This window comes from Cucumis sativus, unplaced genomic scaffold (genome assembly GCF_000004075.3).
Source record: "Cucumis sativus cultivar 9930 unplaced genomic scaffold, Cucumber_9930_V3 scaffold79, whole genome shotgun sequence".
Taxonomy (NCBI): domain Eukaryota; kingdom Viridiplantae; phylum Streptophyta; class Magnoliopsida; order Cucurbitales; family Cucurbitaceae; genus Cucumis; species Cucumis sativus.
Window position 1 is genome coordinate 1 of NW_022279570.1, and position 13,570 is coordinate 13,570.

Genomic DNA, 13,570 nt, shown 5'->3' on the forward strand with positions numbered 1-13,570 from the left:
CATCTATTTACTATATGACCTTACTAACAACCATTTTCATTTCTCCTATAATCCACTATTTTTCTATCTAGGGTCCTTACACATTTTCATCCCCGCCTCGATTTTCTGTCACAACCCAATATGTTTCCATTCGCCAGCCTCTCTATGATCCCTGTACTAATTCCATTGCCATTTTCTTCCTTGTCGTTACCCATTCTATCTTACTCCGATGACCTTCGAAATTCCTTTATTCATCTTCTTCATTGCCTAGCTTCCTCATCCCTTCCCTACTTTGATATAACTCGCATGCCACAAAAGAAAGGCAAGGAAAGTAACGTACCTCAACAAAATCTTGGCCTATATATATGATCAGCCTCTCAATGTTGCCACTCCAATGAGCCGTTTCTTCTATTTTCACAGATCGTATCCAGGTCGACTTGTTCCACATAGGTACTGTTTGATTCTTCTTTTTGTTTTCTTCACTACCACCAAGTATCAATGATCGCTTCCTCAATCGTTTCTTTGCCTTCCTTCTCATCCATAGTGTTTGCCTCCTTTCCCATGCTTCCGCCTTCTCTGCTCTGTTTTCCATTCCACCAAGTGTGTCTCTGACCACCCCACCCTTAGTCGTCGGCCATGGGAATACACAGTTAGATTTGGCTTCCTCTTCCCTTCATCTTTTTCATGGTCGTTCTTCGATTCCTTCATCTTCAAGTCATTGTTCCATTTTTGTTTTTTCTTCAACTTTAATTTTTTCTAGTTTCTTTCTCCGCTCTTTCTTTATCTCTTTGCAGCCCTTCAGAAAGCGTTTGATGTATTGTTTTAGCACTCCTCTCTATTCTTTTTGCCTTGCAATCCACAATCCATTTCTGCATATGCTCCCATGTCCATGGAGTTTCTCCCCTCTCATCCACCTCAAGTTTGCAATTAGCAGCCCATTTAAGTGCTTGCTCCCAAGTCCCTCTCTCAACTGCGGTCGAGTCTTCTTCCATCTTTCCTTTCATTTTCAACACCGATCCCTCCGACGTAGCAGATTCTTCCCGTCGGCAACTAACATTGTTTTCTCGTAATTCCTCTGCCAGCCTTTCGATGCTTTTGGACAACTCCAAAGTTACATCTTTAAGTTCCCTAATGTCCTTCTCATTCTTCTCCAACCTCTCCTCCATTTGTTTTTTGCATCCAAGCCCGTGTCATCCCCAAGATGTTACGGCTCTGATACCAATTTGTTAGGATCCCACCTAACAAGGATTACCTCAAGGAGAAAAGATGAACTCAAGAATACTTAAAATACATCCAAACATGAAATATATATTAGAAGATCTTAATAACAAGTAACAAGTAACCCTAGCCTTTTGAGAGGGTTAGACTCTCCTAAGGTTCCCTTACAAGGAAAACTTTCTCAAAATTCTTCACACCTCTCTCCAACCCCTCTCCCACTATTTATAACAAAAAGAACTAACCAACTTACCATCTATTTACTATATGACCTTACTAACAACCATTTTCATTTTCTCCTAATAATCCACTATTTTTCTATCTAGGGTCCTTACACATTTCTTCATGGTGATCCTCAAGAAGGGGTGTATATGGAGCAACCACTAGGGTTTGTTGCTCAGGGGAAGAATGGAAAGGCGTGTCGCCTTTGTAAATCTTTGGATGGACTAAAACATAGTCCACAGGCTTGGTTTGGAAAATTTATTAAGGTGATCGAAAGTTTTGGAATGCAAAAGAGCACGTTAGATCATTCAATCTTTTTTAAAAGATCCGAGAGTGGGGTGATCCTAATCGTAGTATATGTTGATGCAATTGTGGTTGTTGGTGATGATGCTTTAGATGTCCAGTCCCTGAAGACTTTTCTCTATTGCCAATTCCAAATAAAAGATTTGAGCATGTTGAAATACCTCCTAGGAATTTGAGGTAAAAAACAGGCAAGAAAGCAATACTATTATCACAGAGAAAATATGGACTTGTTGACTGAAACATGGAAGGTAGGTGCCAAGCCATGTAGTACCCCAACGATGCCTAACTTATAGCTCACAAAAGATGGAGAATTGTTGAAAGATCTTCAAAGATATAGGAGGTTAGAGGGAAAACTTAATTACCTTCCAGCGAATCGACTCGACATAGCCTATTTAGTGAGTATTATGAGCCAGTGTATGTCATGCCCTAAAGTTGATCATTCAGCTGCTTTGGAATGATTCAGTGTTATCTGAAGGCTGCTCTCGGGCATGATTTTATTATATAAGGATTATAGTCATACTAATATTGAATGTTTCTCAGATGTTAATTGGTAAAATCTAAAGAAGACAAAAGATCAACTTCAGGATATTTTGTTTTTGTTGGTGGCAATTTGATGTCTTGGAAAAGTAAGAAACAAAATGTGGTGTCACATTCAAGTGCATAATAAAAAATATAGAGCAATTGCACAGTTTTTGTGTGAATTGGATATATCAAATTGATTTGGATATATCAACTTTTTTACTATTGTTGAGTTGGGATTTGAAATCACCACACCAGCAAAATTTGTGGTGTGATAATCAAGCAGCACTTGATATCGCATTTAATCCGGTGTTCCATGAAGTTAATGACAATTCTATCACTGGTTCTTTTTGTTCTATATCAAGTTCAATAGCTTTTACCTCAAGTTCCTCTGTACGATCATCCTCTTCCACTACTTCCAATTCCTCCCCATTTGCTTGAACAACTAACACTCTGAGTTCCTTCTGATCCTTCACCTTACATCTATGGCCTGCACAAAATTTTCCTCACAACAAAAGCAGAGCCCTTTCTCACGTCTGGCTTGAAACTCAGCATCACAAAAAGTCGTCTTGATGGTCCATGTGTTATTTGAATGGTTGGTGATGGCCTTTGGCTTATCCAATGCACCGAGCACCTTCATGAGGTTGATGAACCAGGTGCTCGTTTCTAAACCAGTTCATAGTGGTTTACTTTGATGACATCCTCTTGTACAACAATAGTACTGAAGACCACATTCAGCACTTAAGAAAATTGTTCCAAGTCCTGGCCGAAACTGAACTGTACATTAATCCAAAGAAACGTACATTCCTCACCAAGGAAATTGTCTTTCTCGGCTTCGTAATCAAAGAAGGAAAAGTAGGTATGGAACCAAAGAAGACAGAAGCCATAAAGTCTTGGCCAATACCAACCTCCATCAAGGAGGTACAAGCCTTCCTTGGCTTGGCATCCTTTTACAGAAGATTCATCAGAAACTTCAGCTCAATAGTGGCCCCCTTAACCGACTGCCTAAAGAAAGGGAACTATAAGTGGAACGAAGAGCAACAGCAGAGCTTTGAAGAGATAAAAAAGAAGACTAACTTCCAGCCCTATTCTACAGTTGTCGAACTTCGCATCACCCTTTGAAGTAGCTGTTGATGCTTGCGGAACCGAAATTGGAGCCGAGTTATCACAGCAAGGCCACCCTATTGAATACTTCAGTAAGAAGTTGAGCACAACAAGACAGTCCTGGAGCACTTACGAACAAGAGCTTTATGCCCTTGTCCGAGCACTCAAACAGTAGGAACATTACCTCCTATGCAGGGAATTTGTACTCCTAACGAACCGCTTCTCTTTGAAAGATCTCTAGTCACAAAAGAATATTACTCGGATGCACGCACGATGGATCTCCTTCCTACAAAGGTTCGACTTTGTCATTAGGCACCAAAATGGTAAGGAGAACAAGGTGGCAGATGCACTATCCAGGAAGAGCTCCTTACTCACTATTCTATCCATGGAGATCGAGGCATTCAAACACTTACCTAACCTATATGGGGAAGACGTTGACTTCGCCATGACATGGACCAAATGCAGCCACTACACCAAGGCGGAAGACTTCCATATAATGGAAGGATATCTATTCAAAGGAGATCAGTTGTGTATCCCACACACATCACTTCTAGAAGCACTACTAAAAGAGGCTCATTCAGGAGGATTGGCTGGACACTTCGGGCAGGATAAAACTTTTGAAATAATCTTTAAGAGATACTACTGGCCTTAATTAAGAAGATACTGTAACAACTTTATTAAAAGGTGCCCTATTTGCCAAAGAGCTAAAGGTTCAAGTATAAACGCAGGCCTGTACTCACCATTACCTACCCCAATTTCCATTTGAGAAGATCTATCAATTGATTTCGGGCTCTGATTACCAAAAACTCAAAGGCAGTATGACTGAGTCATGGTTGTAGTCGACAGATTCAGTAAAATGGCACACTTTGTGGCTTGTAAGAAGTCAAATGATGCCACCTACATAGCTAATTTATTCTGTCGAGAGATAGTTCGGCTGCACGGAGTACCAAAGACCATTGTTTCTAATCGGGATGTCAAGTTCCTAAGCCATTTCTGGAAGACATTATGGAGCAAATTTGACACAACCTTGAATGAAATATAGCACAACATCACACCCTCAAACAGATGGCCAAACAGAAGTTACAAATAGAACTGTCGACAACTTAATATGCTGTCTTAGTGGATCCAAACCAAAACAGTGGGACTTAGCTCTTGCACAGTCAGAATTCGCCTTCAACAATATGAAGAATAGATCAACCGGCAAATGTCCATTTGAGGTCGTATACACAAAACAGCCAAGACTAACAACCTTTGACCTAGCATCACTCCCCACAACTATTGACACTAGCTCAGAAGCAGAAAAGATGGTAGAAAAGATTCAGAATTTACACGAAGAAGTCCATAACCACCTAAAAGAATCAACTCAGTCCTACAAAAAGGCAGCAGACAAAAAGAGAAGACAAGCTACCTTTACTGAGGGAGACTTAGTAATGATTCACCTCAGAAAAATTTGATTTCCAACTGGAACACAAACTGAAAGACAGACAATTAGGACCATTTCGTGTCCTAGAAAAGATTTGAGATAACGCTTACAGAATTGAACTACCACCAGACTTGCACATTCATCCTATTTTTAACGTGGCAGACCTGAAACAGTACTATGCCCCAGATGATTTCTGCCTTGTCAACTAAGTCACTCGGGTCGAGTTCCATGCTAGGGGTGGAATGATGTAATATAGAATGCCATGGCTAAACAGCTGTAGTTAGTTAGTAAAACAGTTTAAATAATTAAACTGTTTAGCTGTTAAGACTGCAATTAAAACTGTTTCATAAAAACTGTTATTTCAACTACTTGTAACTACTTACAATCCTCAATATATACTCCATCTCTTAGCCACTATTGGTGGAGAATTCATTGTGAAAAACTAAGTCCAACTTGAATTACATCAGTTTATTAAGTCTGTTGATTTGTGGATGAACTAAAACATATACATCTTTTCTAAAAAGGATAAAAAAAACTTGCATAAGTTTTCATTTTCACAACTCTATGATTTGTGATCAATGCAGCAAGGAGCAGCTGGCAAACAAATTTCTTTATGCCATAAATGCGGATGCTGGTTTTGATCTAAGCTAATGGTAAGTCGTACCCTGCTCAATATTCCTTCTATTCTCCACTTCATCCTTCGCCTTGGCCATAATTTCCAATCATACATGGAATTTACTTTGGTTGATTATTTTTTTCTTTCTTTTGGATAAGGATATCCTGGTCTTGCCCTTATCATGGAAGATTCTTGTATATCTTTCATCCCATACTTTGGTTGAATTTTGGAACATTAATGTATCGCCTGACATTCATAAATACACTGTCATAATTTTAAATCTGCTGTCTTCCTACATTATGCATGTTTTTCTGTTATTGAAGATGCTGCCCGGTTGTGCTAAAAGTTCTCAGTCACATTCTAAATTTTTCTTTAGTTCGCAAGCAGTCATGTTAAAAGATCTCAATCACATTAAGTGATTTTTGACAGGATGTTGTTGTTTTATCCTTCTTCTTGTTGATATACCTTTCGTAACATCCTTTCATCCCTAATCTCATCCTCGACCACAACCACTGCTTTGACCACGATCGTCTCTCCGAAGATTTGTGAGGTATGTTCTTGGATTGGTTTGACATTCTACTTTTCTCCCATTCTCAATAAATACTAATCACCGCTTCATCTCTAATCTCATCCTCGGCCATGCCCTGATTTTGTCTAATTTTGTTTTCTGTTATTTTGTGAAATTCTTATTTTTCTTGTGATCTTTACATGTAGAGATAGGAAGAAATATCATGCTCCAAATACTAGTCCTTATGTTTCAATTGGCGTTAGATTTATTTATGTGTCCCAAGAAAATCGATCACATTGCACGATACCTTGAGCTCCTTCGGTAAAATCTGAATCAAAAGTGCCTCCACTACTCATTGTAAACATTGATCAGTCAATTAAGGATCCTCTAGAATCTGATCTTAATACCACTTTCAGACAAGGGAGGATTTAATTACTGAGAAACAAGTCTCTTTATTTCCCTCACAAGCTCGACAATGTGAAGTTCCAGATCGCTTGAAGTCAATTGTTGAGCAATGTGGAACTACTTTGGTTTTGAGTATAGAATAACTTGATCTTGGTTTTTCAGCCAATTATCTTTTAGGTTTGTTTTAGTGGATCACATGAGGTTCGACGAATGCTTTTATTATTTTGGCCCTCTAAAGTTCTTATGAAATATTCTGGTTCTAGTCACTCACTCAAGATCGAAGGATGACTTGGGAGGGATATTTTTTTCAACAAAGCTGCATTGTTGTTAGCTCTCCCTTGGTGTTTCCTTCCATCTAGTCTGAAGTTTTTAGAAGTCTACTGAAATTTTGAGCCCATGAAGTAGTGGAAGAGTCCCAAAACTTCTTTACATCTCCATTATTAGAGTTCAAAGACAATCGAAACAATCTTGGAAAAGAAACATCTGCCCAAGAATCATTCCAAAATGCTATTCTTCAACCATCACCGAACTTGATGAATGCCTAGGAATCCACTTGAAGCTAGCATCTCGAAATACTAATCCAGGGACTATGGAGACTGCAAGTGACAATTCCTTTAGTATGCCATCCAAATTAACTTTCTCCATGGATACTCTTCACCACTTTTTTAGCCCAAAGGGAATTCTTTTCATTTATAAATCTCCATACCCATTTAGCAAGAAGGTTGCATTTTTTCAACTTTACACCATCGACGTCGAGTCCGTCATCCTCTTGCGAGCAAGACACCACCTTCCAATTAATCACTTTATGAATCATCTTTTTTGGCATTAAGAATATAGACATATAATATGTAGGTATATAGGAAAAAACTGACTTACAAAGTGTGCCCCGACCTCCACTAGAGAGATTATATCTTTTCTACTTATCTAGTTTAACTTGGATTTTATCTATTTCTTGAAATTACATAAGGAGAGCTCCAAGCCGAAGTAGTTATGGAAAACATCTCCAATTTACAACAAGTTAAAGCAAAAAAAAAAAAAAACAGTTGTTCAAAAAAACTTGGCATCTTGCTTACTTCTAATTGAAAGTCTGTTGTTTCTTTCAAGTCAAATTGAGCATAAAATGCTCAAATGAGATTCTTCAATAGGAATACGTAAAAAAAAAAAATCATATGTAAAAGAATTTTCAATGTTTAATATAATATGTAAAATAATTTTCTTATATTGGAATTGATAGATGGTTGAGGGCGCCTTCATGAAACGTGGGAGACAAGTGATAACATTATCGTTCAAAAAAATCAGGAGCAAGTATTTATGTGAAAGGCCATATTATTTGGCCATTTGACCTTATGTATTATTGAATTATTTAGTTGGAAATGATAAACTACACATTATTGTCTGCTTGAGTTGTGATCTTGATTATGGGCTATTTGGTATTTTGCCTACAAACTGTATAGTTAATTATCTGTTAGATTTTGTTTTCATGTCACAACTTTATGTTTCTGTGGCTAATTGTAGCCAAAAGTTTTATTTATCGATCTTATTTTTCACATTCAAGAAAATTCATCGTAGAGATCCGTAAGTTTTTTCCTTTGGAGCTGTGATACTAACCTGTTTGAATAAAGGAATCTGACTTGGTCTTTTCCTCTTTAGCATTATGGATTAGGTCTTTCTCTTTACCATATTTCGTGGATGAAGTTTAAGAAGTAATCAAAATATAAAGGTTAATGCTAACTGCTAAGCTTATTTCGAAGATGAAAGATACTTTTATCCACTCCCCAAAGAATATCATTACTATTTATGTTGTATTTCTGCTAACTAATTCTTGCATAGCATCTAGTTTGATAATTAAAGTAAAGTTTCTGACATGGAGGTTTTCAAGTTGTAATATATATTTATGTTTTAGGTAGATTCCCAAACTTTGAAGAAACATTGCAGTACTGAGGTAAATGAACGTTGTATGACAGAGCATCGGGCTTACCGAAGCCAAGGTATCTTCTTCGATAACAAGTAAGGATAGTTTGGATACTACCTTTCTTTTGTTATTGAAGTTTATTGTTCCTTCTCTCTTGCTTGGTGGTTGTGCACCTAGATTGATTTGTACTTCTGTTAATTAATTATAGTCCTTCTCTCTTGCTTGAGTAATTATTGTCTACCATTTTGTTAGCAAAGGCTTCCCGTGGAAATTTAGTTTGTTGTGCTACATGTCCACGATGATTTTCGTGATTTTAGTTTTAGATACATAAAAGGGATTTTGCATCACAACATGAATGACTATTTCTAAATATGAACCTACAATAACCCCAAATGAATGCTGGATTAAATTGGAAATAGGGCAGATAGATAGTGAGATGGAGAATGTTTGTGTGTGCTTTAGAGCCATTTGTCTCTAAAACGTAGTTTCTTCCCCTTATTTTTTTTTTATAAGAAGTAATTTTATTGATGTATGAAATTTACAAAAGGTTTGGTGAAACACCCACGCGAATAGAGTTTACAAGAGATTTCTCCAATCAGTCGGAAGAGCTATAGAAACATGAAAAATTGCACTAAGTCATAGCAGGATAGATTATATTTTAAAAGGAATAAGAAACCTATCTTAAGGCCTGCCTTTTCACTAAGGAGGCGATTGTTCCTGTTCCTTCCATGCGAATCTGTAAAAATTTCCGAATAAGATGCATCCACGTAATTCTTTTAAAGTCAGTAAAGGGTGCCAGTGAGGGTGCATAAAAGAAGGTTCATAATCTTGTTTGGTAGGGTGGCAGATTAACCAAAGGAGAGATGATCTGCTTCCTAAATTTTTCAGCAAAATGGCAAATGATAAACTGGCTGGTGTTTCATTGACAACTTTACATAATGGGCAACAATGAGAGAATAAAGTCATATGTGGGAACTCTGTCACGTGTTAATATTTGCATTATGGCCTAGAAGCACTCTAGGTAAAAATTATCATCATGTCGAGAGACCAAACAAAATGTTGAATTGAATCATACCGGTCTTTACTGGGGGTTATTACTCATTTTTGTACTTTCTGTTTTATTTTCCAATTATTTCTTCAATTAAATAAAAGAAAATACTAAATAATAGTAAGTATTATCTTATCCCATTACGAAGGATATCATCTCATAATTATCTATGACTGTTTATGCTAGTACGACCACACATTAGAGTATTTCTTTTTTCAGAAACTAGAAAACGCTCATAGATAGCCTTTTGGTCTAGGTGCTTGACCAAGAAGCACTTAAACAATAGTACGAGAGTGAAAGAAAACATCTGAGTATTTGATTATTAATCATTTTTTTTATATTGAAGGGTTCATAATTGCATTACTTGTGCTACAAGCACTCGTAAACACACCCCTTGTGCTTTGGCTATTGTTTGAGGTATGCACACATCTTGACAGGTGGATGGTATTCTAATTAATGTAAGGCTTTTTTCTATGACTTAAAAGTAATTATTTCTGTTATGATAAACAGATTCTGCACATTTCAGATGTTGAGGTACGAGAGACCAAGATGATGGGAAGCACTCCCATTATCATTGTAGCTGTATGCTCTGACAGTCTTTGTTCTATAGTTGTGGATTTTGTTTTGTAGGATGAGATGATGTTAACTCCTTTTTATTGAATTTCAACTGTAACGACCCAACTTTTCTAAGTAAGTCGAGGTCGTTAATTTTTTTTAACAAAAGACTTTGGTTGATACAAAACGAAACGTAAGTCAATTTAAAAACAATACATCTTCAGGCCTGATTTTCAAATATTCAAGAAAACATAAAATAATACTGTTTGCAACAAACGTTTGTAAACTAAATTTCAAATCAATCTTAAATAAGCGGAAGCAACTACACGTTTCCTATGGCATCACGCTTCCTTCCTGCCCCTCGCCGGTTTGCCGCCTTTATTACCTTTGCCTGAAAATTAAACATAAGAAGGGTGAGTATTTTAAATACTCAGTAAGAGACCCTCTACTGGTCTCGTCAGGGGAAAATAAATTGTTAAAGTTCTATTGGGACACCCTGTACAGTCGCAGTCTTGTGATCCCGTAGGATACACATATCAGTCTAACGCCCCGAAGGACGTACATATCAGTCTGACGCCCCGAGGGACGTACATATCAGTCAAGTGTTCTGCAGAACACATATCAGTCAAATGCTCCCGAAGGTGCAAAAATAAATTGGTGATCCCGTGGGACACCTACAAGGTAATCATCCCAATACAACTTAACAATTTATCCCCTCATTCCATTCAACCCATCTTTCAGATACTTCAAAACATAGAGTTCCTTCTCTCAACAGTCAACTTATCTCACTTAGGTCATATGTCTGTCAATAACATACTAATACATCAGTCAATCAAACTATACAGTCAATACACCCCTCAGATCACCAGCACACAGTCATACTTTAGCGTAACGACACCCAATCTAAACGACAATCACAAGATCGCATCTGCATCTCATACAAGCATAATCTACAATTTTCGTCCTGTCCACATCCACACACATATATATATATTCCATGACAATCACAATATGCATTCCACATTAAGTCTACTTCAATTCCTATGCATATGTATATATATTTTCAGTCAATCCACAGTGTACATTCAGCACCGAATCTACACCCATACGTGTATAAACATAAGTATCACCTCAACATCTTTACTCAGTCAAAGATAATCATTCAGACATACAATTCACAATCATAAGTGAGTCCAGTAGAAAATCCCTTACCTTCAAATTTGTTAAGCTCCTTAACCACGTTGAAGTCTATGAAGAACGAACCTAAACATTAAGACAATTTCTCAATAATTCCCTTCAACGCATCAGTCATTTAAATTCAACCCAATGTGAATCTTTTTGCAACTTACCCAAATCTTCGCGAAAGAAATCGAGTAGTGGCTTTGCGAAGAGATGACGTGCGGCGGAGAGACCGTATACAGATGGCCGGAGAGTCGCGCGGCAGTGCAGACGACGGAGGAGAAGAAATCGGCGGCGGCTGGGCTGAAAACAGAGGAGAAAGGAGAGGGGAGACAGCCGGCGGTTACAGGTTCACGCGGCGGCCTTGCTTCGCGAACAGAGATGGCGGCCGACGGTTGCAGCGACGGAAGAGCAACGGCGCCGCAGATCTGGACTGGCAGCGGCGCAGTCTTGCTTCGCGGTGGGGCTGCGGACGGAAGAAGAAAATGGAAAGAAAGGATCGGCGGCTAGCTGCGGGACGGGAAGAAGAAGATAGAGGTGTGGTTGCGGCTGGGCTGCGGTTGGCTGCGGCGGGACGGGAAGAAGAAGATAGAGGCGGCGGCCGTGGAGCGGAGAAGAAAAGAGGAAGAAAAAGAAGAAAGAAAAGAGAAAGGAAAAGAGAAGAGAACGGGGGGGGGGGGCTGTGCAGCGCGCGAGAGAGAGAGAGAGAATTTCTTTTTCTTTTCTTTTTTTATTTAAATTAAATATAATTAAATAAATAAATATATATATATATATATAAAATAAAAACAAATATATATATATATATATACCTTTGGGGCATTACATTCTTCCCTCCTTAAGAAACTTTCGTCCTCGAAAGTTTTACTCCTGAAATAACTCTGGATAACGAGTCCTCATCTCTTCCTCTCGCTCCCATGTCGCCTCTTCCATTCGATGGTTCCGCCACAAAACTTTTACTAATGGAATGCTTCTATTACGAAGCATCTTTACCTCCCTAGCCAGAATCTCCACAGGTTGTTCTACATAGCTCAAATGCTCATCAATCTCCAAGGGTTCATAGTCCACTACATGAGACGTATCGGCCATATATTCCTCAACATCGAAACATGGAAAACATTATGGACTGCAGAGAGTGATGGTGGTAACGCCAAGCGATACGCCACAACGCCAACCCTCTCTAAGACCTCAAATGGTCCAACAAAACGAGGACTTAACTTCCCTTTCTTCTCAAAATGCATAACACCCTTCATAGGTACTACCTTCAAGAATACCTTTTCTCCCACATCGAACTTAAGGTCTTTTCGCCGTACATCTGCATAACTCTTCTGTCTACTCTGCGCTGTTTGCATACGTGTTCTAATCTTTTGAATAGCCTCATTAGTAGACCGAACTAATTCAGGTCCCATCAACCTATGTTCACCAACCTCACCCCAACAAACAGGGGTTCTACAACATTTGCCATACAAAGCCTCAAATGGTGTCATACCGATGGTAGCCTGGAAACTGTTGTTATAAGAAAACTCCATCAAATGTAGATGAGAGTCCCAACTACCTGGAAACTCTATAACACAAGCTCGTAGCATATCCTCTAAAACTTGGTTCAAACGTTCAGTTTGACCATCAGTCTGTGGATGAAAGGCTGTACTAAAATCCAATCTCGTACCCATAGCAGTCTGAAGTCCCTTCCAAAACTTGGAAGTAAACCGTCCATCCCTATCAGAAACAATCGATACAAGCACTCCATGCAGTCTCACAATCTCAGTTAAATACAACTCTGCCCACTTACTAGCAGTATAAGTGGATTTCCCTGGTACAAAATGTGCCGATTTCGTAAGCCTGTCTATGACAACCAAAATCACTGTGAAACCCTTCAGGGTCTTAGGCAGCCCTGAAATAAAATCCATCGACACATTCTCCCACTTCTACTCTGGCACACTTAAAGGTTGTAACAAACCTGCTGGTTTCTGTCTAGGTGCCTTAACTTGCTGACATACTAAGCACTTACTAACAAGATCTTCCATTTCTCTCTTCATATTACGCTAGTAACAAACTCTTTTCAGATCCGGATACATTTTTGTGCTACTTGGATGCATGAGAAATGGGAAACTATGAGTCTCAACCAATAACCTTGTCTTAATTGCTTTTTCTGTTGGCACACATAATTCTCTCTCAAACATAAGTTCATCATCAAAGGATATGGAAAACTCCTTAACTTGCCCTACTTCTACTAGGCGATGCTTCTCAATCAAATAAGGATCAATGAATTGAACCACAAGAATTCTTTGTCTCAAGGTCGGATGTACTGACAACTGAGCTAACTTTGAGGTGACTTCCCCCACTGAAACTACAATCTCAGCTCTCTCGTGGTTTTTTTTTGTCTAATGAAACCTGTCTGGTAATAAGTGCTGTCAAAATGTGATACTTTTCTACGAAGAGCACCAACTTCCACATTCACCTTACCTAGATGGTACAAAATCTCACAATCATAGTCATTTACTAACTGAAACCATCTTTGCTATCTCATACTCAACTTCTTTTGAGTGAAGAAGTATTTTATACTCTTTTGGTTAGAAAATATC

At 38.4% G+C, this 13,570-nt stretch overlaps 3 long non-coding RNA genes across 3 annotated transcripts; 2 read left to right on the top strand and 1 right to left on the bottom strand.

Moving 5' to 3' along the window:
• Positions 1–89: 89 nt before the first annotated feature.
• On the top strand, positions 90–2,452 carry LOC116406256. The gene is made up of 2 exons (XR_004219285.1): positions 90–429; positions 1,521–2,452. It is a non-coding gene; the product is annotated as an uncharacterized LOC116406256 (long non-coding RNA).
• A 5,103-nt stretch (positions 2,453–7,555) lies between these two features.
• LOC116406257 lies at positions 7,556–9,889 on the top strand. The gene is made up of 3 exons (XR_004219286.1): positions 7,556–8,301; positions 9,601–9,671; positions 9,765–9,889. It is a non-coding gene; the product is annotated as an uncharacterized LOC116406257 (long non-coding RNA).
• Positions 9,890–10,139: 250 nt separating this feature from the next.
• LOC116406255 lies at positions 10,140–11,659 on the bottom strand. The gene is made up of 3 exons (XR_004219284.1): positions 11,159–11,659; positions 11,022–11,072; positions 10,140–10,200 (listed from the first exon to the last, which is right to left on the bottom strand). It is a non-coding gene; the product is annotated as an uncharacterized LOC116406255 (long non-coding RNA).
• Between the last annotated feature and the right edge of the window lie 1,911 nt (positions 11,660–13,570).